Raw genomic sequence first — 23,990 nt, 5'->3', positions numbered from 1 at the left:
CTCCAGAACGAGAATTTCAAACAGGAGGTGAGTACTCTTGTATTTTTATTATTTATTCTCTTTTATATTTATTGTATTATTATACATAAATAAAAAATAAATTAATCTATAAATGAAAATACACTTCATGTCTCCATGTATTATTATTATTATTTATTGTTGTGCATTTTCTCCTTTGCAGGTGGATAATGTCAGCAGGTACCTGTATTACATGAACCCAGAGGAGCCTTCCTTGGAGTTTGTCAAGGAAAGGGGAAAGACGGAGCTGTTCCTCTGTGAGCTGGCTGAGGCCAAGCTTTCTAAGCAGACCCAGATGAACTATCTGAAGGGCCTGAATAGGTTGGTTGCATGTCTTGTAAATTGCAAAGTGGCATACATATCAATGTCTGTATATAGTACATGTACAGTATATATGTATATAAAACACTTAAATACTTGTACTTCCCCTGACAGATTCCTGAAGTATCACATGACATGATTTTTGGAACAGGGAGCCGGAAGTGGGGCTTGCCCCGTCCGCTCCAGGCATCGACCCGGTATTGCAGTGCTTCCGGGAACGGTGCACCTCTACTGCCCCCTGATGTTGAAAGGCAGAACTGACTGACTGACTGACTATATAAAGTACATGATCTTACCACACTGACATTTCTGATTTTGCTAACAATCATGTACAGTAAATTTAAAAGCTTTTTGTTTTGTCATAAATTATTTATGCTATTTCACAATGCAGATAAAGTATTCCTGTCGATACAAGGAGGATATATTTTTTTTCTCGATGGATGTCGTTTTGAACCTAAAGGTTGTTTTTTTGGAAGAGCAGTATATAGTTACTGCCTACATTTTTTGCTGTGCATGTGATTTTGATGAGAATATTAAATTTTTATATCTCTGCGTAGATTTTTTTCAGCAATAATTGAGTCTATCCTGGTGTATTTAAGGTTTTGGTAATTCATGATTACCAAATAAGATTTGGTGTCATTGTACAAATATAAGAAGATTCAGTGTGCAGCTACCAGGTTACAAATAAACAAACAAATAAATAAAATGGCATCAGAAGAGAAGTACGATGACAGTAAAATGTGTGAAAGTAGTGGAATGTGAAAAATGTGTGTGCATATAAGTCTCCACATGTATAAATCGGCTGTATAGCATAACGAAAAGGAGCGGTGGATAACTTACATAAAGTGCTTACTGTCCATAATGACTATGAGTCATGTACGGCATAAGATAAATATTAAATGAGTTAACCCTTCGAACTCGACAAACACAACATGCGTTAACTTTGGATATGCATAATGCACACACAAGAATCATATGTCTTTGGAATCGAGAGAACTATCAGATAACTTCAACAAGTTACCAAATGGATGCAAAATCAAAGATATTAATTTCTGCCTGGCACTAACCTTGTATTCCTCTGTCACATGACCGGTGGGAAGTAGGACCCGAATGCAAGCTGTAGGGCAGAACCCCCTTTGCAGGGAGCTTTTCTGGCAGGCAGGCTTGGGCACAGAGATGCAAACAGACAAGGACAGAACTGGAGAACATTGGCCTGGGCTCTTTTGCAAACTAAGGAATGGGAAAGCACAAGGCAGCTGGTAGTGACTGACAGAAGGACAGGAACATGAGGTGAGACTAATAAAGACCAAGCGTGGCTCATTAGGGCCACGTCAGGGAGGAGAACTGGAGAGTAAGGTTGACAGGACGGGCAGGCCATGACAGTAACACCCCCCCACCCCCCAATCCTGTGCCCTCCTGGTGCAAAGGCATCATTAAGGGGACACACAGACCAGGGCAAAACCAAGGACAGCAGGGGAGACAAACCACAAGGACACAACTCATGACAGGCCAGGTAACCCGACAGGGATGCAGACTAGGGACCAAAAGACAAACTGCGGGTGTCAGTGGGCAAGTGGCAACAAAGGAAATAGAAGAAGAAGACAAATGGAGGGATTGGGCACCAAAAGGACCAAAGGTGGCACAGGACAGACAGGGCAGGACACAACCAGACAAGCAATGGAACTAGTGCAACAAGAATAAGGCCAGGAGAGGGAGCCAGGGGGAACCTAAAGTGGGAAGCAAGAGTGACTGGAGTGGGGGCTGGAAGAGTGAAATCGGGCTAAGAGGTGAAACCAGGGAGAGCCACGGGGAAGCAAGACTACAGATCAAGCTCCGAGGTGCCGCAGAAGGGTCGCGGCCAGGGGGGCCTTCGGAGTCCTGTCTGGGTCTGTAGAAAGGACGAGCTCCTCTCGTCTGCGGCAGCCGATGGAAGAACAGCATCGGTAGACGGCGAGGAGTCGGCAGAGCCGGAGGGCATCGAGGAGCAGGCAAGACAGGAACCGGACCACACTGTGGACCCTGCAGAACAAAAGCACAGGCCAGTACCAGTGCCGGAGGAAACCGCAGGTGGTTCCTTTTGGAAACCAATGGATGGGGTTCCCCGAAAGACCCCCTTGGACCAAGTTGAGATCAGGCAGTAAGTCTGGGTAGCATACCCCCGATTTTTCCTCCTGGAGCCGAGCCCCCGACCAGTTTTCCGTTGACCCTGCCGTTGTCACAGCGATAACCTCCTCGGCTGGGGAAACTCTGGTCACGGGGCTGACACCACGGACTGGGACATAGGGCAAGAACTGGAGGGTCCTACTCCATGTCCTCCGGGACGCCTGTGCCTTAATCCATACTAAATGTAATTAAACAGAATGAAGCTTAAAAGAATAAAATGGTAAAGAGAGGAAAATTTAATGTGTAAGTTTCAAAAAACGGGCTCTTGCTTTTATCCAGATGTTTGCAGGCGTTGTGACTCTGTGATGAATGGTGACGTATGAGATCCTGAGAATGGGCTACGCCTCCAAGGGTGAGTGGCAGGTGGCATTTCCCAGGAATTACAGGCTGGAGATGTCTGAGGAGCTCTCCTGGAGTGAAGATAGAAAGAGAAGAAGGGAACAAGCAGAGGGTGTGGGGAGAAAAAGACTGCAGATCCAGTTACAGGTGAATTGTACAAATGCCCTTGAAGTCTTGGTCCATGAGGGATCCTAGTTTTAATTTAAAAAAAAAAAAAAAAGACAATAAATTATTTAAAAATAGAGCTTATCATTTACATCTGTCTAGGAGTTAAAACACATAAAATCAATTAACTTACCTGATGATTTTGGAACTTCTGACCCCAAATCAAAATAATATAGATTATAACTAAATGCATCGTTTTATTTGGGAAAAAGGGATAAATTAAATAAAAGGTTAACTTTGGAATCTAAAACAAAAACAGCAATTTCACATCAGGAATAAATATCATTTCAAGGGTCTTCAGTACATTTTTCCTGTGTCTGCTCCCTTTACACGTAGATAGTGATATAAACATGTACCTTTAAAATATATTATGTTCAGTTTATAAGCTTAATTATTTAATTTGTAACAAACAAGCACAATACACAAGTGCCCTAAAGCCAAACACATGGTTCAGAAGCCTCCTAGCCCACCTTACACCAGCCACATGGACACCATCTGTCCAACTGGGCATCCTCAGTGTCTTGTGCCTCCTGAAACATCACACCAGTTTCTTCTTCTTCCTCACATCCTTCTTCCTGAATGGTTTCCAGCAATGATCTGCCTCCTTGTGACAAAGTATATCCCAAAACATTCCCTCTCTTTTCTCTCCTTCTCCCTTAACCTCCTCCACATTCACTCCCACCTCACATCCATTCTCCTCACCTCCATTTACCATATGCATTACATCCATAGCAGCCTCTGCCCCCTCCATCTCACCATCAGAGGCATTCCCCTCAAATTTACCCCTTTCTGATATCTCCTTATTTTCCCAAGTAGCCCTTTCTAGGGCTACTGACAGTTTGGCTGCCATTAAAAAGGCCCATTAGTGATATGAAACTGTGTGACGCTACCTTTACATCAAGATATCTCAGCAACGACTTAAAAACCAAGGACCAAATTTTCTGGATATGTTCATGATATTATTAGCTAGCTTTATTAAAAAATTGATCAATTTTGAAATATAGGTTTTTTTCTTATTGAATTTTATTCATACGGGGAAGGCACATGATAGAGCTGGGCAATAGCTTCAAAACAATATGAGGACCATTTCTGTGCAGTTTATATTAAGGTAAATATAGCCAGTCAAAGTCAAAGTTAAAACTTTGTTCGCTTAAATCTCCCACAATATTGATCCAAGACTCGCCCAATTTCAGTTTCATGAGTTACTCATGTGACCAAATCAGCATGCCAAGTTTCATTAAAATCCATGACAATGAGGTTCGAAAGTGTGACGATTTGACATGGAATGACCCAATACACCATATGCACAATAAACAGTAAATGACACCAAATTACCGGGGAGCATGAAAGGTGAGTCTAATGACTTGTCCACCCTGTCTGAAATCCTCAACCATAGTCCCCTTACCAAAAAAATCATCCGTAACCTGCCTGAATGACTACCGGCCAGTAGCGCTCACCCCAGTCCTGATGAAGTGCTTTGAAAGACTGGTCCGGAGTCATATCATGTCCTTTATCCCTCCCACCTTTGATGCCTACAGAGCAAATAGGTCTACGGAGGATGCAGTAGCTGTTGCTCTTCATGCTACCCTGTCCCATCTGGAGCATCAGGGGAACTACGCACGTCTCCTCTTTATTGACTTTAGCTCTGCTTTTAACACCATCCTCCCCCACAGACTGGTGTGCAAACTGTCACACCTGGGACTCCCCTTCTCCACCTGTCTGTGGATTAAGGACTTCCTGACAGACCGTAAACAAAGGGTTAGGGTGGGCCCCCATATCTCCTCAGCAATCACTGTCAGCACTGGCTCCCCCCAGGGCTGCGTGCTGAGCCCCCTGCTCTTCACGTTGTACACACACGACTGTGCTCCCGCACACAACAGCAACACCTTTGTCAAATTTGCAGATGACACCACTGTGATGGGGCTCATCTCTGGGGGAGAGGAGTCTGCTTACAGGCACGAAGTGGCGCGGCTGACATCGTGGTGCACTGACAACAACCTGCTCCTGAACACAGCAAAGACCAAGGAAATTGTTGTGGATTTCAGGAAAAAGAAAACAGACACCAAACCACTTTACATCAGTGGGGACTGTGTGGAGAGGGTGTTGGACTTCCGCTTCCTGGGTGTTCGTATCACTGACGACCTGTCCTGGGGCGCAAACTCAACAGAACTGAGAGTCCTCAGGAAAAACAACATCTCTCAAAAACTGCTGGTGTCCTTCTATCGCTGTTCCATTGAGAGCATCCTGTGCTACTGCCTCTGCGCGTGGTTTTCCAGCTGTACACTAGCACAGAGAAAAACATTACAGAGGATCGTAGGAACCGCCCAGCAGATCATCGGCTGTCATTTACCCACTCTAGAAGAACTGCACAACTCACGCTTCCTCAGCAGAGCGAAAAACATTTTAAAAGACCCCTCACACCCTGCTCATGATCTGTTCCAACTGCTAGCATCAGGCAAAAGATATAGGAGTGTGACACCCACATATGTGGTCACAATTGTGTTGGTGTATACGTTTGATGTTTAATATTTCATTTATTACTGATCTTAAGTACTTTACAATTTATCAAAGGGAAAAAAACGATTGTTCATGTTAACTAATTGGTCAAGTTTAAGCCCTTAGCACCAAGAAAATAGTGGTATATTAATCGACCAGTAGATGGCAGTGAACCTGTGTCTATAGTTCAGGAATACGTAGTTTCCTCTCAGAACTGAGAGACATTCAGGAACATAAGACACAGAATTCACTCATCTCCGTTTTCATCCTGTTAGCAGGTAGGAACTATTTAAGCATATTAATAACTTCGGTTAAAATGCATTTATGTTAAATACAGATATATTTTTGGTAGGTGGGTGTATGTTTATTGATTTTGTTTTGAGTAATGTCCGAAAGTCCGTGATTAAATGTGTATGTGCTAGGTTCTGAGCTAGAATGGCGGACGCACGTGTAGTAACTCGTAAAAGTTAAGTTATAGCCAGCTCGGAGAGCGAGTGCATTGTATCCAGCTTAAAACAATTTATATGCTGTAAATGTTGAATACTGTAAAGTCTGATATTTGTACTTGGTTAAGAAATAAGGGCTATTAATACAGTTAGTAATGTTAACGTTTGTGTTTTAGGTCGTTTCTCCTTTGCATTGTTGTACAAGTGAACGAGTAAATGTAGCACATATAAATGTGAAGGTAACATTAGCAAATTACAGTAGTTAAAAGGAACTGACGGTTATAAGAAATTATTTTGTTTTGTATAAGGTGAAATGCCATTGTTGAACGTGTTTAAAGATGATTTGTGATAACATTATTTAAAACATAACTAATTTATAACAAAGTGCAAAGGAAAATAAGGGGAGAAAATGTTGTATGGAAAAAATGTTTAATAAATCAGAACTGAGAGACATTCAGGAACATAAGACACAGAATTCACTCATCTCCGTTTTCATCCTGTTAGCAGCAGCAGCAGCAGCAGCAGCAGCTGGTTAGCAGGTTTAATCTCGTAGCACGGACCGGAAAACTGGGAAGTGTTACAGATTCTTGGTGGCCCGTACGGGGATTTGGCATCCAGCACCACCTGGAAGCTGATCCATGGATGGAGGACATCCCTGAGTGCTAAGAGTTTGGAGATCCGGTAACTAATGCCTGAGATGGATGAAGAAGTTGCATCAGACGCTGAGAGGAAGAGCCTGGTGTGGGACATCAGGAAGCTCCTGCTCACCCTGTTGGAGGATGAACTTTTCCAGGTTGCCAAAGGTGTTGGTCCAGTGCCAGGTCGGGATCAGTCTCAGCTTTTTGCCAGGGACTCAGAAGGTTGTTTTGAGTATATTAATGCTTACATGTACAGTGAAACCTTGCTTGATTCAGAGGATATGGGGTTAAGTTCATTATTGGTTTTGAAAGATATGATTGATGACATTATCCAGACACGCAGTGTTAACCCTGTCCATGACCACTTAGACCCAAACAGTGAGTTACACAACACAGGGACAGGGACACCACAGATTGATTCAGATCACATAGACACCATGACCCCAGAGGGCACAAAACAGCACATTACTTCCACTTTTGCTGCTAACCCTAGCTTAGTTGAGGATAGGTCTGGTGATTACTTACAGAGAATGTTAACTAGTTATGAGGAATTAGGCAGGAAACTTCACCAGTGCATGCCCTTTCCTACAGTACCGCTCGTAAATACACCTGCAGTGAGTGTTGACACCAGAACTCTCCCTGTTAGCCATCAGCCTCCCAGTGATGTTAATACAGTAACAGAGAAGTTTGTTTCCTATAAAGACCTACCCTACCTCCATCGTAGAGAGTTCAAGGTGCAAGGGGGACAAATCGGTGATCATACCTCTGATATAACTTATAACAGCTTAAGCAAACAGATTGAAGAGGGTGTTCGGGAAAATTTTAGCAATCCAGAAATTGTCCGAGGTGTACTGAAGATAGTAAAGCCTGGAAGTTTTAAGGATATGCTCATGAACAAAGAGGACATGACAGTAGAGGAGCTGAAGGTGTTCCTCCGGTCACATTTGGGTGACAGAAATAGCACTGAACTCCTTCAGGAACTAATGTGTACTAAACAGAGTGATTCAGAGACACCACAGCAGTTTCTGTATCGAGTCATTGGGTTAAAGCAGAAAGTTCTCTTTGCATCTAAACAAGCGGATACGGACATTAAGTATAGCCCAGAGACAATCCAAGGTGTCTTTTTACATACTGTTTATCAAGGCTTGGGTCACAAGCATAGTGATCTTCGGCGAGAGCTAAAACCAATTTTGTCAGACAGTACTGTGAGTGAGGAAGCAATATTGAGACAGGTGACAAAAATTACCAGTGACGAGGGTGAACGACAACGCAGGCTCGGTGTGGCAACTAGACCTAAACAGATGGTTGCACACAGTGCACAGCTAAAATCTGATACACAAAAGAGTCATGACCTCAAACAAAAGTTTCAAGATAAAGATGTCCTACAACAGCTCACTGCAAAAATTGATGCATTAACAAGTCTGGTTGACTCAATGAGACAGTCAGTACCACCTGGAAAAGCAGAACCGACATGTAAATGTCAGTCTTATAAGCCATCTCTACACAAACGAGAGAGACCTTATGGCTGTCCTAAATGTGTTGAGGCAGGCAGCTCACACTGTACCCACTGCTTTGTGTGTGGCAAGGAGGGACACAGAGCAAGGGGGTGTCTTGGGAAAAGTGAGGATCAGGGAAACAGGAGTGGGTCACTGGTGAGGGACAAGCAGTGACCAGTCTGGCAGGTGAGTCCCATCCCAACGGTATTCAGGCCTCAGCTACCCATAGGGGAGGTTGTGGCCAGCCGTCTGAGGTTGCATCAAAACACAAGAGGGAAAAAATGCAAAGTCAGCCTTGCTCACCACCACTAACACCGCTACCAGCTACCCGAAACGATCCAGTCATCAAGCTCATTGGAAAGAAAGCATTGATACAGTGCATCCTAAATGGTCTGGCAGTAACTGCCTTACTTGACACTGGAGCCCAGGTCAGCATTATTGATCGCAGTTGGAAGGATAGATACCGACCCAAAGTTGAGATAAGACCATTCTCTGAACTGTTGGAAGTGTATGCAGTAAGTGGTGATCGGATTCCATTTGACGGGTGGGTCGCCATTGCCGTTAACTTACCTGGCAACACAGAACCCAGTTTGTCAATCAATGTTCCTTTTTTAGTGAGTCATGTGGCTATTGAGAAACCACTATTGGGGTTTAATGTGCTGGAGGAACTGATTCAAGGACAGCCTGAAAGGTTGATTCCTACTCTCGTCAGTTTACTTAGTGGTGCAGTAGCTATTACCAATACCGAAGCAAAGACCATTGTTCATGCAGTCCAGGCAAAGGAACTGACCATACCACAAGGAGATCTACGAATAGGATCCAAAGGTGTCGTTATTACAGCAGGCCAGGTCGCATGGATTAGATGCAGGGTGCCATTTGGTGTAGATTATGCAGACTCCTTATTACTGTTCGAGCCGAATGATAATGAACACCTGGAGGCCATAGACGTAGGAGAAGGCTTGTTAGAGGTCAAGAACCACAGGAATCCATACGTAGTAATACCAATGGGGAATCATACTCAACATGATATCACCTTACCTCAGAAAATGATACTTGGCAGTATTCAGCCAATTGATAGGATAGTACAGACTGACTCACCTGATGGACAGAAGGGCAGAGTGTAGATATGGAGTGCTGAGGTAGTTGATGGAGGAAAGGCCCCACCGCTTTTATGGCATCCCCCTATAGACATTAGCCACCTGGAAGAGAGACAGCAGGAAATTGTCAAGCAGATGTTATATGAGGAGTCAGCAGCATTTGCAAAGGATAGTAGTGATGTGGGATGCATCCCAAATCTTCAGATGCCAATACACCTGATGGACAATATACCAGTACAGCGTACCTATTCGTCTATCCCCAAGCCGCTATTTAAGGAGGTCAAGGAATACATTCAGGATCTCCTTGCAAAGGGGTGGATCGTGAAGTCGAAGTCACCATACTCTGCACCTATTGTTTGTGTCCGTAAGAAGGATGGGACTCTTCGCCTCTGCGTAGACTACCGCCTTCTTAACCAGAAGACAGTCCCAGACAGACACCCCCTACCACGCATACAAGACCTGGTCAACACACTTGGTGGGTACTCATGGTTCAGCATATTAGACCAAGGGAAAGCTTACCATCAGGGCTTCATTGCTGAGGGCTCAAGACACTACACTGCCTTCATTACACCCTGGGGGCTTTATGAGTGGGTCAGGGTCCCTTTCGGTCTCTCAAATGCGCCGGCGGCCTTCCAGAGGTGTATGGAGGAAGTACTAAGTCCCTTCAGAGATGAATGCTGCATTCCCTATCTTGATGACATTTTGTGTTTTTCAAAGTCAGTGGAGGAACATGTGGAAGTGATCCGGAAAGTACTCAGAGTGCTACAAGGTCATGGGGTCAAACTTCGTCCAGAGAAGTGTGAGTTCTTCAAACAGGAAGTCAGATATGTTGGGCGTCTGGTATCATCAGAAGGGGTGAGGATAGACCCTAAGGATTTAACAGCCGTGCTGTCCCTGAAGGACAAAACACCAAGAACAGTTGGTGATGTCAGAAGACTTCTTGGATTCCTTAGTTACTACAGAGCATATATCCAGGACTTTTCCCGGATAGCAAAGCCTGTGTTCCAACTACTTAAAGCTCATCCTGGGACTTTACCATCCCAATCCCCATCAGGAAAAACCAAGAGCCCACAGCTGTCATCCAGAACTCCTGTGGAATGGACAGGTGAACATCAGGGGACGCTTGAACGACTTATTGACATGCTTGTGGAACCCCCAATCCTAGCTTACCCAGATTTCAATCTGCCCTTCACATTGCACACGGACGCCTCAGAGGATGGTCTTGGGGCAGTCCTGTACCAAAGACAAGGAGGGAAGATGAGAGTTATTGGGTATGGCTCTAGAACTCTGGCTCCAGCAGAGAAAAACTATAGGCTCCACAGCGGAAAGTTGGAGTTCCTTGCTCTTAAATGGGCAGTGTGCGAAAAGTTTAGGGATTATTTATTCTATGCGCCACACTTTACGGTTTACACAGATAATAATCCCCTAACATACGTCATGACCACCGCAAAACTTAACGCTGTAGGCCATCGTTGGGTTGGAGAACTGGCAGACTTCCGGTTTAATGTGAAATACAGACCTGGAAAAGTGAACATCGACGCAGACACATTGTCACGCATACCCCTGGATATTGACACGTATGTGCAGGAATGCACAGAGGGATTCTCCCCGGATGCAGTGCATGCCACCTGGCAAGGTAGCAGGGCTGCGGAACAAAAGGACGTGGCGTGGATTGCTGCTCTGAATCTCTCCTCACAGGATAACTCTTACCAGTCTTCCTCTGTCATACCAGCCATCAGTCCCAGTGAGTTAGTAAAGTCGCAGAGAGAAGATGAGGCAATTGGACCAGTCATTAGGCTGAAAGACAGCGGTATCGTATTGACAAGTGACGTGAGGAACAAAGAAAAAGGGGCGACAAGGAAACTCTTATATGAATGGACCAAACTACATATGGAAAATGGACTGTTGTACAGACAGGCAGGTGGAAGGAAACAGCTGGTCCTACCTACAAAATACCGAGACACTGTTTTGAGGCACTTACATGACGACATGGCACACGTGGGCACTGAAAGAGTCCTTCACTTGGTGAGGCAGCGATTCTTCTGGCCCTTTATGAAGAAAGAGGTGGAGATGTATGTTACCAGGAAATGCCCGTGTATTATGCAGAAGAAGCCCGTCACACATGTGCGTGCCCCCATGGGCAGCATTATATCTAATTCACCCCTCGAACTCGTCTGCATCGATTATTTACACCTGGAGGCCAGTCGGGGTGGGTATGAATATATCCTTGTCGTAGTAGATCATTTTACAAGATTCGCCCAAGCCTATGCAACGAAAAACAAGTCTGGTCGCACTGCAGCTGAGAGAATCTTTAATGATTTTATCCCCCGGTTTGGATACCCTTCAAAGTTGCACCACGACCAAGGGCGTGAATTCGAAAACGAACTTTTCCAAAACCTACAGCGATTGTCTGGGATAGGTCACTCCCGAACATCTCCATATCATCCGCAGAGCAATCCTGTTGAAAGGTTCAATAGAACACTTCTACAGATGTTGCGAACACTGGGAGACAAGGAGAAGACACATTGGAAAGACTACTTACCACAGGTGATTCATGCGTACTGTACAATTGTACGCGGCATGAGTCGACAGGATTCTCACCATACTTCCTACTTTATGGTCACCATCCTCGACTGCCAGTGGACTTGTTATTCGGACTAGTTGGAGAGGAAAGTGCACAGACGCACCCAAAATACGTGGAGACCTGGTCCCACAGGATGACGGAGGCTTACAAGATTGCCAGTGAAAACAGTAAACATGCGAGCAACAGAGGTAAGCTCTATTATGATCAGCGAACAAGGGGAGTAGTTCTTCAACCCGGGGACAGAGTTCTGGTAAGGAACCTAAGTCAACGTGGAGGACCTGGCAAGCTAAGGTCATATTGGGAGAAGATCATCTATGTGGTGAAAGATCAGGTGGCAAACAATCCTGTGTATGTGGTCACACCAGAATCTGGAGATCAAAAGAAAGCCAGGACTTTACATCGGAACCTACTGCTTCTTGTCAATGACCTATCTGTCAAAACACAGCCACATTCAGTCAAACCGGTGCTGCAGGATCAACAACAAAGGCAAGGAAAGAGACAGAGGGTGGCAAAGGCCAGCGAACCACTCCAGGATAGTGATACAACTGATTCGGAGAGTGGCCAGAGCACTGGTGGTTACTGGCTCCGTATACCTGCGGGGGGGAGGGATATTCACGTTGGACAACCTTCAACAAGCCAGCGAGAATTCAACTCAGAACATTCTCACTTTACTGTTGTATCTAGAAGAGAAAAACAAATGGGACAGGAGAAAACAACAGAAGGAGAACCAACAATACAGCCTGAACGTGACAGATTTTCTGAGATAGGACATTCTAGTGTAGGTGATGAAACAGAAGAGAGGGTTGACTCTGAAAGAGGAGAGAGGCAAAGAGATAGTCCAGTGACCGACAAGCACCTAGGTACAAGACATTCAACTAGACAGAGGAGGCCAAGACAGTTTTTCACATATGAGACACTAGGTCAGCCATCCCTACAGACTTATCCTTCAGTTAGTACAATTAGGGCTCAAAGGGTGCCTTACATTCCAGTGTTGAACATGCAATATTACACACCACCGACAGCCATGGTTACGAACCATGCATACTCACCCAACGTGTACATGACTTACCCTTACGCAATACAGGTGTATTAATTTGATGGAGTGTATTGAAGTTGAAGAGTATGGAGAGAGTTTCAATCAGCAGGAGCCATCTCTGTTGTTGGGGAAGGTGTGACACCCACATATGTGGTCACAATTGTGTTGGTGTATACGTTTGATGTTTAATATTTCATTTATTACTGATCTTAAGTACTTTACAATTTATCAAAGGGAAAAAAACGATTGTTCATGTTAACTAATTGGTCAAGTTTAAGCCCTTAGCACCAAGAAAATAGTGGTATATTAATTGACCAGTAGATGGCAGTGAACCTGTGTCTATAGTTCAGGAATACGTAGTTTCCTCTCAGAACTGAGAGACATTCAGGAACATAAGACACAGAATTCACTCATCTCCGTTTTCATCCTGTTAGCAGGTAGGAACTATTTAAGCATATTAATAACTTCGGTTAAAATGCATTTATGTTAAATACAGATATATTTTTGGTAGGTGGGTGTATGTTTATTGATTTTGTTTTGAGTAATGTCCGAAAGTCCGTGATTAAATGTGTATGTGCTAGGTTCTGAGCTAGAATGGCGGACGCACGTGTAGTAACTCGTAAAAGTTAAGTTATAGCCAGCTCGGAGAGCGAGTGCATTGTATCCAGCTTAAAACAATTTATATGCTGTAAATGTTGAATACTGTAAAGTCTGATATTTGTACTTGGTTAAGAAATAAGGGCTATTAATACAGTTAGTAATGTTAACGTTTGTGTTTTAGGTCGTTTCTCCTTTGCATTGTTGTACAAGTGAACGAGTAAATGTAGCACATATAAATGTGAAGGTAACATTAGCAAATTACAGTAGTTAAAAGGAACTGACGGTTATAAGAAATTATTTTGTTTTGTATAAGGTGAAATGCCATTGATGAACGTGTTTAAAGATGATTTGTGATAACATTATTTAAAACATAACTAATTTATAACAAAGTGCAAAGGAAAATAAGGGGAGAAAATGTTGTATGGAAAAAATGTTTAATAAATCAGAACTGAGAGACATTCAGGAACATAAGACACAGAATTCACTCATCTCCGTTTTCATCCTGTTAGCAGCAGCAGCAGCTGGTTAGCAGGTTTAATCTCGTAGCACGGACCGGAAAACTGGGAAGTGTTACAGGAGCATTAAAGCTAGGACAAATGGACTATACAGCAGCTTCTACCCTGTTGCCATCAGGGCATTGAATATCAGTTAATTTTTTATTTTTTTTTTCTTCACCTCAATTCTACCTCATGTGCAATAAGGACTCGTGCAATATTGTCCCATGTAGAGTGAATGTTGTCTACACTGACATGTTGTTATTTATATAAATTTTTTATGTCCGACATGGGGGTTGCACCTAATTACGTTGTACTTGTTACAATGACAATAAAGTTATTCTGATTCTGAAACTGCATTAACATTGACAATAATTTGATTCCATATAAAAACATAAGAACTATACAAACGAGAGGAGGCCATTCGGCCCATCGAGCTCGCTTGGGGAGAACTTAACTAATAGCTCAGAGTTGTTAAAATCTTATCTAGCTCTGATTTAAAGGAACCCAAGGATTCAGCTTGCACTACATTAACAGGAAGACTATTCCATACTCTGACTACACGCTGTGTAAAGAAGTGCTTCCTTAAATCCAATTTGAAATGTTCTCCCGCTAATTTCCACCTATGACCACGAGTTCTTGTATTTGAACTAATGCTGAAGTAACTATTCGGTTGAACAGCATCCAAACCTGTTAGAATCTTATAGACCTGGATCATGTCCCCCCTCAGTCTCCTTTGCTTGAGGCTGAACAGATTTAGCTCAACTAACCTTTCCTTGTATGACATTACTCTAAGACCAGGAATCATTCTTGTGGCCCTACGTTGCACCTTTTCTAAGGCCGCAATGTCCTTTTTAAAATATGGCGACCAAACCTGCACACAATATTCTAGGTGAGGTCTCACCAAGGAATTGTATATTCTTAGCATTACCTCCCTTGACTTAAACTCCACACACCTGGAGATATACCCCAACATCCTATTGGCCTTTTTTATTGCTTCCCCGCACTGGCGAGAATGAGACATGGAAGCATCAACATACACACCAAGGTCTTTCTCATATATCAGCTACCTTTATTTCAGTAGGTCCCATAAAATACCTGTACTTTATATTTCTGCTCCCTATATGGAGTACCTTACATTTGTCTATGTTAAATTTCATCTGCCAGGTATCGGCCCAGTCACTAATTAAATCAAGAAAGTTTTAAAGTCCCAGTTGGTTTCATGTAGTTATCTCCAAGGAGTCCAGGTGAGGGTTCAAGTGGTGTAGTGTCGGCTCAGGATCAGCTTGGAAAAGAGAAGATGGAGAAGAGTTATTGCCCTACACCTAACCTAACCTCCGGCAGTACTAAAGTAACTATGGCAGCCTGGCTAAAAGTGAGACCTGGAAGGAAGCACAGACACGAGGGTTTCCAGGGGTTTTGGCGTCAAGCCAAACTACCGTAAACAGTTCAGGTGTTATGGTCACCAGCCCATCACAGGGCAGGGAATAACCCAGGAGTGGGCGCCAACACATCCACCTCGTAACACAATCCTAATTGGCTGCCTACCTGCAAGGATCTGTCTGTAGGGGTATGTAGGGTACGCTGAACAATCAGGGCACAGCAGGCTCATCACCCAGGCGGGATTAAAAGCCCTAATGGAGCATTTCAGGCAGAGGGTGAATAGAGATGTACATTATGAGAAGAAAATATGTGCTTTTAGAACATTGAAGCATGTAAATATATTCCTGTAGACCCTAAAAATTGAATTATTAACAGTGAATATGAGCATAATAATGGCCTTTTAAACAACATTAGGTTGCTGTCCATGGTGCTGAAAACCTGGATTGGCAAGTTTTACATGAATTTTTTACCCTCTTTAACTGTAACCCTCTTATTTTGTTGGCAGTGATGCTCTGTGAAGTCTACAGGGGTGGGTATAGAAAGTATTACAGTGGGTAATAGGTGATTTACATTAACTTTTTACCAGTGGCAGAACCAGAGGTGTGTCCGTGGTGGCACTGGACACCCCTGACATCCGATTGGCCACCCCGGGTGCCACCCCAAAGTTTTATTTGCTGCTGGCAGATCCTGATGCTGATTGACATCTCATTTGTCTAAAGAAGTTTTTGAATTTTGCCGGCAACGCTGCTCAAGCTATTTTCAAATCAAAGACGAGCCGAAGACAATAGCATGGTTTCAAGCAGTGGCGGCCGGCCCATAGGGGGCGCTGGGGCACCACCCTCCCTGATAAGAGGGGCTAAAAATGTAAAATATATTTTTACAAATTAAGTTTTTAAATTCGGTTTACCCACCAGTATGTGCCTACATGCGATATGAATCACATATACAACATTTCCCACCTAGTGACATTCATTCACCAGTGAGTTTCTGTCATGGGGCGCTGAGAAAAAGCGCCCCTGAGTGCAGCCAAATAGCCCGTCATGTACTGTTGCTAGGGTAAATTAATAAATATGCGGCCAATCAGTCTCTCAGAATTTTATGGTCTTGGGGCGCTGAAAATTCTGCCCCAAGCAGCAGAAAATACCGCGAGATTTAAGTTTCTTTTTTCTTTTGAGGCGCGGTCAATCAGAGTAATAGTGATGGGATTTATGGCTCTGTGAGGGGATCCGGATCTTGGCGATCCGTTCCTTTCAAAGAGCCATTCAAAAGAACGGCTCTTTTGGCTCTTTTTAAATATTTAGTCAGTTTTAAGAAGCCAGCTTTGGGGCATCTCAGTTTATCCTGGAAATAATCACTGGGAGGAATGATGAGGTGAGATTTGTAGTCAAATAATTAAAACTCAGATATCACACACCAATATCTGAGTTTGAATTATTCTGAAATATTGATTATTACCTCATTTGTCATGTGTGGACTATATTCCATAGGGTTGCACAACATCCCTCTGCTTAGACAGTGACATCACTATTTTGGATTTACCTTTAGTACAAAGTGTGTGTATGTGTAAAGCTACGTTGACTTATGTTATTCATACAATACCTACTCACAAATAAACATCAAAAACAAAGCCGGCTGCAATGAATTTCTGTGCAAAACAGCTTTTACTACAAACACTTCCACACAAGAACATTGTTATCACACAAGAACATTTTGATAGAAAACAAAAAATATTTAAAGTTTTAGACATATACTGTAGATAAAATTAGAATAAATAAAATGGAAATGTCTACATACAGTCCACTATTACTACTATAACTACTGTAAACTTTGCAAATAAGAGATCAGCCCCTTCAAGTTTTAAATGCACACAAAATGCAATGTAAATAAATACAAAGCAGTTCCTTACTTTATGGCTTTTTCTGCCTCTCTTTCTTGTCCTTGGGCAAATTTGCATTAAGGAAGACAAGAGCTCTGACCTTTTTGGGCCTAAGGCAACTCTCAGAGGGATTCTCTCAGAGGGAACTGATGTCGCCACAACACAAAGCTTCTTGGCCATCAGCTTGCTAAGCCTGGGGTAAACAGGGGCTCGACTCTCCCACCACTTGAGGGGATCCTCATGTGTTGGAAGAAGAGGCTCCTCCAGGTAGGCTCGCACCTCCATGACAGCATCGGCGGTGGGATTCCTGGCTTCCACTGTTCCAGCTACCTGCTCATAGGGGTGGGAGATATAACAATGGGAGATACCATTTTTATGTGATTAGATTAGATTAAATTAGATTCAACTTTTGTCATTACACAGTGTAAGAGAACAGAGTAATGAAATGCAGTTTAGCATTTAATTAGAAGTGACAATAGTAGATTTGCATATGTACAGTATGTGCAGTATGTACAGATTAAATGCAGTGATTTACAGCTAGTGGAAGTTTTAGACTGAGATATCAGACTGATTTCATTCTAGAGATTTTTAGAGAAAAAAATGTGAATTATTGTTGCCACCCTTACTTCCTCATGGAAATAGCTCCAAACTATTGATCCAGCACCACTGCCTGCTCCTTCCAGTCCTTCCACAGCTGGTTGCTGTTGGATGGGTGTGCCACTGCTAATTCTTGCTGCTGCAGTTGACAGCCTTTGAAACGTCTCATCTGCTGTTCTGCCATCAGGGAAGGCCATCCTCTTAAAACGCGGGTCAAGTGCAGCAGTATCTGCTAGTATGTGGTTGGCATGAATCCTGTGGAATCGCGATGACATACTCGCACACAGACTGTCGATCACACCTTGCGCTGCCGCTGTTGTAGTGTTTCGCCGGAAATCAGCGGTGGCTCTTTGAAGTCCCCTGGCCAGCACTATGACCTTCGAGGCTGTCAAGTAGCTGGTGAAAAGGAAAAAAAAAAAAACTTTAATGTTACAATTTTAAAGCTGAAACAATGATAAATATTACAATGTATTAAACATATCTATTGTGGTATTAAATATCCATAATTTTTTATCAGGAAATTGGCATGCAGGCTACAGAAATCTACTGACAATGATATATACTCCAGTGTATTACACAGATTTCTAATATGGTATAAAATATTCATAATTTACTATCAAGTACTATGCATGCATGCTAAAGAAATATACTGCTGTGCAACTGAGCTACGTACCTTTCTGCACTGAGTTCCACAGTGACTTCCTCAATGCACTGTGGTCCATTCCTCCTGGGACAGGTGGCGACCAGGTGCATTGGTGACGGCCAGGGTGGGGATTATGGCATTTTTACTGGCAATAAAGCTTTTCAACATGTAGTAGGTGGAATTCCACCTTGTAGGACAATCCTGTTTTGGTCGGAGCTCCTCCATCTTCATTTGTAGTTGAGTCTCCTTCAGTTTTTGTGCCCCCACGGTGCTTCTGTGAAAGTATTCCACTGCCTCTTTCACCTTATCAATGATGGGCTTTGAAGCTTGCAGGGCATCTCTTACCACCAGGTTAATAGTATGGGCCAGGCATGGTAGGTGCATCCATCCAATGGTTTGTATAGCCTTAGTAACATTTGCCGCATTATCGGTTAGGCAGCACACTACTTTCTTGTCCACCCCCCACTCTGCTGCAACACTAAGCAGCTGTTGTGCAATGTTGTCTGCTGTGTGCCGCTCACTGAATTCAAAACAGTCCAGGAGGCAGGAGGCCACACGGAAATCCTCGATAAAATGGCAGGTTACAGACATATATGATGCTGTCGTTCTTGAAGTCCAACAGTCTGTGGTTAAACAGACAGCTGGTACTTTTGACACCCTTCTCTTCAAAGATGCTGTCTCCCTGTCATACATATCCGTGACCTTCTGGGCTACTGCCTTCCTACTTGGAGGAATGTAGGAGGGGTTGAGCGCCTGTGAATATTTTTTGAATCCTGTGTCCTCCACTATTGAGAAGGGCTGGAAGTCAGTGGCTATCATCTTTGCCAGCTCTTCATCTATCTTCTCCTGTCTTAATGGGGTCAAGACAGGATGTAAATATTGACTGATGGATGTCTGCTTTCTTTTTGGTCGTGCCTGGCCAGGCGATGTGGTGGCCCAGTGGGGTCAAAGGCTGCTGTGGCTGCAGTTGCACTTGATGTGGAGGCAGAGGAGGCAATGGACACATCAGTGTCACTGTTGTTGTCTGAGTCTGGCTCTGCTCTCAAACCTGTGACCTGCAGTGTTGGGTGTTGAGTCTTCAAATGCCTGTGTAAATTATTTGTTGACCCAGACTTAAATGAAATGACTTTTTGACAAATGCTGCATTTAGCCTTACTGTTTTCTTCGCGAGAAAAGTGCACCCAAATGCTGCTCCTTTTCCTCTGGCTCATTTTCAGACGTGTCACGTGTGTGTCTTTTTCCTTCGAACGTCCCGCTATTACTGACGTTGGCACTGAGACAGAGGCACTCGCACGTGTTTTTTTTTGTTTGTTTTTTTAACTGGAGTAAGCATGTGACGGCAGCGTGCACAAGTCATGGCTCCGCTCCTACCCAATGACAGAGGCACGCAGGGTTTTTTTCCACTGGAGTACTCACGTGAAGGATGCGTGCACAACTATCATCATGCTGTTAGGCAGTAGCACCCCTGCGCTGGGTGCGCCCCTCCCCCTATAACTGTTCTGTCTCGCGGAGGAGCTAATTTGTGTGCATCTGTGTGAAACACGCATAGGAAAAAAAGAACGACAGAAAGAACGGCTCCCCTCCAGCCGCGACTCGGCTCCCATCGTTCATGTTTATGAGCCGTTCAAAAGAATCGGTTCGTTCGCGAACGTCACAACTCTACAGAGTAATGATGGCGAACTTAACGAGCGAAGAGCAGTTTCCACCAAATTCAGTGAGATCCTTATTAATATACCCGTTTACAAGAAGGCCGATGGAGGAGAAAATCCGGGTTAAGGAGTTGGGACCCGACAAGCTTGACCTTATCATTAACCAGCAGACCAAGGAGAAAAATAAGGTCTACAACCGGAGTTTTTGCAGGAGTTGGTTCGAGCGCAAGTCGTGGCTGACAGGCTGTGGAATAGCCAATGCACTTTTCTGTTTCCCCTGCATTCTTTTTAAAAGCGAAAAATGTGATTCAACGTGGACACAGTCAGGACAAACCGACTTGAAGCACCTCTCCGAACGCATAAAAAAGCATGAACGATCAGAAGTTCATATGGAAAATTGCATCAAGCTAGCTGTGCTAGGAAAAATTAGCATAGCAGCGCAGCTGGATGAAGGACACCGCGTCGCGGTAAGAAGGCACAATGAAGAGGTTGATAAGAATCGTCATATTTTATCTAAACTCATTGACTGTATTAAGTTTTGTGGTGCTTTTGAACTTGCATTGCGGGGACATGATGAAAGGGATACTTCTGAAAACCCCGGAATTTTCAGAGGTTTAGTCGACTTGATGGCATCCATTGACCGGGACTTGAGCGATCACCTTGAAAATGCAACTGTTTTTAGAGGCACCTCAAAGACGGTACAAAATCAGTTTCTGGACTGTATGCTGGCAGTTCTGAGAGAAAAAATCTTGGATGAAGTAAAAACAGCTGACTTTTTAGCCATCCAAGCTGATGAAACTACTGACATTTCCACACACTGTCAGTTAGTCCTGGTACTAAGATACATTGACAGCACCCATAATGTCCAGGAGCGTTTTTTTGAGTTTATTAAGCTCTCCGTTGCCAACGCGGATGCAATTGCTGGTGCCTTATTGGAAAGGCTGCGCACCATCCTTCCCGAGGGACAAGAAAAGAAGCTGATCGCTCAGGCCTATGATGGGGCATCAGTGATGAGGGGTGCCACTGGAGGAGTTCAACGTAAGGTCCAGGACACCTATGGAAATGCTTACTATGTTCACTGTTATGCCCACCAGTTAAACCTTGTAATGCAACAAGCAACATCCCACATCCCACAGATCAGTCACTTTTTTTCTGATATTGGGGGATTTTCTTCGTTTTTTTCCAAGTCAAGCAAGAGAACGGCAGTGCTTGATGAGGTGGTGGCGCATCGACTTCCAAGTGCATCGGCAACGCGCTGGAACTTCAACATCCGCGCTGTTAACACAGTGTATGAACACAAGGCGGATCTGGTGAAGTATTTGAGATCATCCGGAACAGAGTTGAATTTGACGGCCCCACGAAGAGAGAGTCTGGCAGCTATGTGAGAATGCTGGAAGATAATGATTTCTGTTTTTTCCTGGCCCTCTTCCACAAAATAATGCCACATGTGGACATGCTGTATAACCAGCTGCAGAAAAGGAACATCGATTCTGTCTACATCTCAGGAATCATCCAGAGATTCATTGACAACATGCAGGCTATCAGGTAAGCTATGCATGTATGCACAGTGTTACCAAATGTTAATTCTCTTTGAATAGACTCAAAATAGAATGTTTAATCTCTCATCTTGTTAAAACAATGAATTTATCTGTAACATTATGATGAATTTGAAATGTGCAAATACAAGGGCTTATGATTTAACACTAGAAAGACTGACTGGGTCATTGACCCAAATCAAACAAAATCACTGCTATTTCTCATTGAAGTTCTTGCTACAAAAATCTGAAAAAAGTTAGCTTCAGTTAGCTTTCGTTTGACAGCTCATGCATATTTTGGCCAAGCATTTGCCGCAAACAGGACGCTTGCACGTGTCACAGGTAGTGACAGTTTTGTTGCATTTACAAGCGACCGTGACTTGACAGCTGACTCTTCTCTCAAGTTGCCCTGTCGGTGATGGTGTTATGACTATTATGTTATTGTTGTTATGACTTGGTTATCTAATTCATTTGCATGACATTACGTCAATTGACCCAGTCAGTCTTTCTAGGTATATACTGCTGTAAAATACTAATTTCACCAGTAACTTCATTTGTGTTTGGGATGACTCCCTCAGGGAAATTAACATTTCCAGCAGCAAGAAAAAATAAATAAATAAATAAATAATATATATATATATATATATACACTCACCTAAAGGATTATTAGGAACACCTGTTCAATTTCTCATTAATGCAATTATCTAATCAACCAATCACATGGCAGTTGCTTCAATGCATTTAGGGGTGTGGTCCTGGTCAAGACAATCTCCTGAACTCCAAACTGAATGTCAGAATAGGAAAGAAAGGTGATTTAAGCAATTGTGAGCGTGGCATGGTTGTTGGTGCCAGACGGGCCGGTCTGAGTATTTCACAATCTGCTCAGTTACTGGGATTTTCACGCACAACCATTTCTAGGGTTTACAAAGAATGGTGTGCAAAGGGAAAAACATCCAGTATGCGGCAGTCCTGTGGGCGAAAATGCTTTGTTGATGCTAGAGGTCAGAGGAGAATGGGCCGACTGATTCAAGCTGATAGAAGAGCAACTTTGACTGAAATAACCACTCGTTACAACCGAGGTATGCAGCAAAGCATTTGTGAAGCCACAACACGCACAACCTTGAGGCGGATGGGCTACAACAGCAGAAGACCCCACCGGGTACCACTCATCTGCACTACAAATAGGAAAAAGAGGCTACAATTTACACGAGCTCACCAAAATTGGACAGTTGAAGACTGGAAAAATGTTGCCTGGTCTGATGAGTCTCGATTTCTGTTGAGACATTCAAATGGTAGAATCAGAATTTGGTGTAAACAGAATGAGAACATGGATCCATCATGCCTTGTTACCACTGTGCAGGCTGGTGGTGGTGGTGTAATAGTGTGGGGGATGTTTTCTTGGCACACTTTAGGCCCCTTAGTGCCAATTGGGCATCGTTTAAATGCCACAGCCTACCTGAGCATTGTTTCTGACCATGTCCATCCCTTTATGACCACCATACACCCATCCTCTGATGGCTACTTCCAGCAGGATAATGCACCATGTCACAAAGCTCGAATCATTTCAAATTGGTTTCTTGAACATGACAACGAGTTCACTGTACTAAAATGGCCCCCACAGTCACCAGATCTCAACCCAATAGAGCATCTTTGGGATGTGGTGGAACGGGAGCTTCGTGCCCTGGGTGTGCATCCCACAAATCTCCATCAACTGCAAGATGCTATCCTATCAATATGGGCCAACATTTCTAAAGAATGCTTTCAGCACCTTGTTGAATCAATGCCACGTAGAATTAAGGCAGTTCTGAAGGCGAAAGGGGGTCAAACACCGTATTAGTATGGTGTTCCTAATAATCCTTTAGGTGAGTGTATATATATATATATATGGAATAAAATAAGGATGGAGTAAGATAAATAAATAAATAAATGAATAAATAAATAGATAGATATATACAGTACGTATCTATCTTATACAGTAACCAATTTTCAGAAATGACTTTTAGAACTTATAAATTGTTTCCGTATCATCAGGGAAGCTGTCCCTTCTCTAGTTGAGGGTCAGGAGTACCGGGGACCTGAACAGGAGCCACCCACAAAGAAACGGAGGACATTGGGAGAAGACAGGCAACACCATTTGGCATTGGAGGTAAATACTTGCACCTGCTGACAAATGGATAGAAGGCACAACAACTTATCACCACATTGGCCACAATAGTGCTACTGACTGAAATATACATTGTCATGTTATTATATGAATATATAGTGTAAGCCATATTGGCTCATTACACAATTCTAGGTATTCAGGAAAGGAAAGGAGAATTATAGCCTATTGTTATAAATAAAATGTCAAAACCTACTTCTTACCTATTTTTTTTTTATATATCATGTCAGGTATGTGACACCATTATCTGTGA

At 43.3% G+C, this 23,990-nt stretch overlaps 1 long non-coding RNA gene and 1 pseudogene across 1 annotated transcript; one reads left to right on the top strand and one right to left on the bottom strand.

The window, feature by feature from the left end:
* Positions 1-453: 453 nt before the first annotated feature.
* Positions 454-570, top strand: LOC140583247 (U2 spliceosomal RNA; annotated as a pseudogene).
* Positions 571-16,558: 15,988 nt separating this feature from the next.
* On the bottom strand, positions 16,559-18,466 carry LOC140582912 (uncharacterized). Its single transcript, XR_011985718.1, has 3 exons — positions 18,423-18,466; positions 17,779-18,145; positions 16,559-17,482 (listed from the first exon to the last, which is right to left on the bottom strand). It is a non-coding gene; the product is annotated as an uncharacterized lncRNA (long non-coding RNA).
* Positions 18,467-23,990: the final 5,524 nt, after the last annotated feature.

Source organism: Paramormyrops kingsleyae, chromosome 25 (assembly GCF_048594095.1).
Source record: "Paramormyrops kingsleyae isolate MSU_618 chromosome 25, PKINGS_0.4, whole genome shotgun sequence".
In the NCBI taxonomy this organism is placed as follows: Eukaryota; Metazoa; Chordata; class Actinopteri; order Osteoglossiformes; family Mormyridae; genus Paramormyrops; species Paramormyrops kingsleyae.
This window is presented reverse-complemented; position numbering and strand designations above follow the sequence as displayed.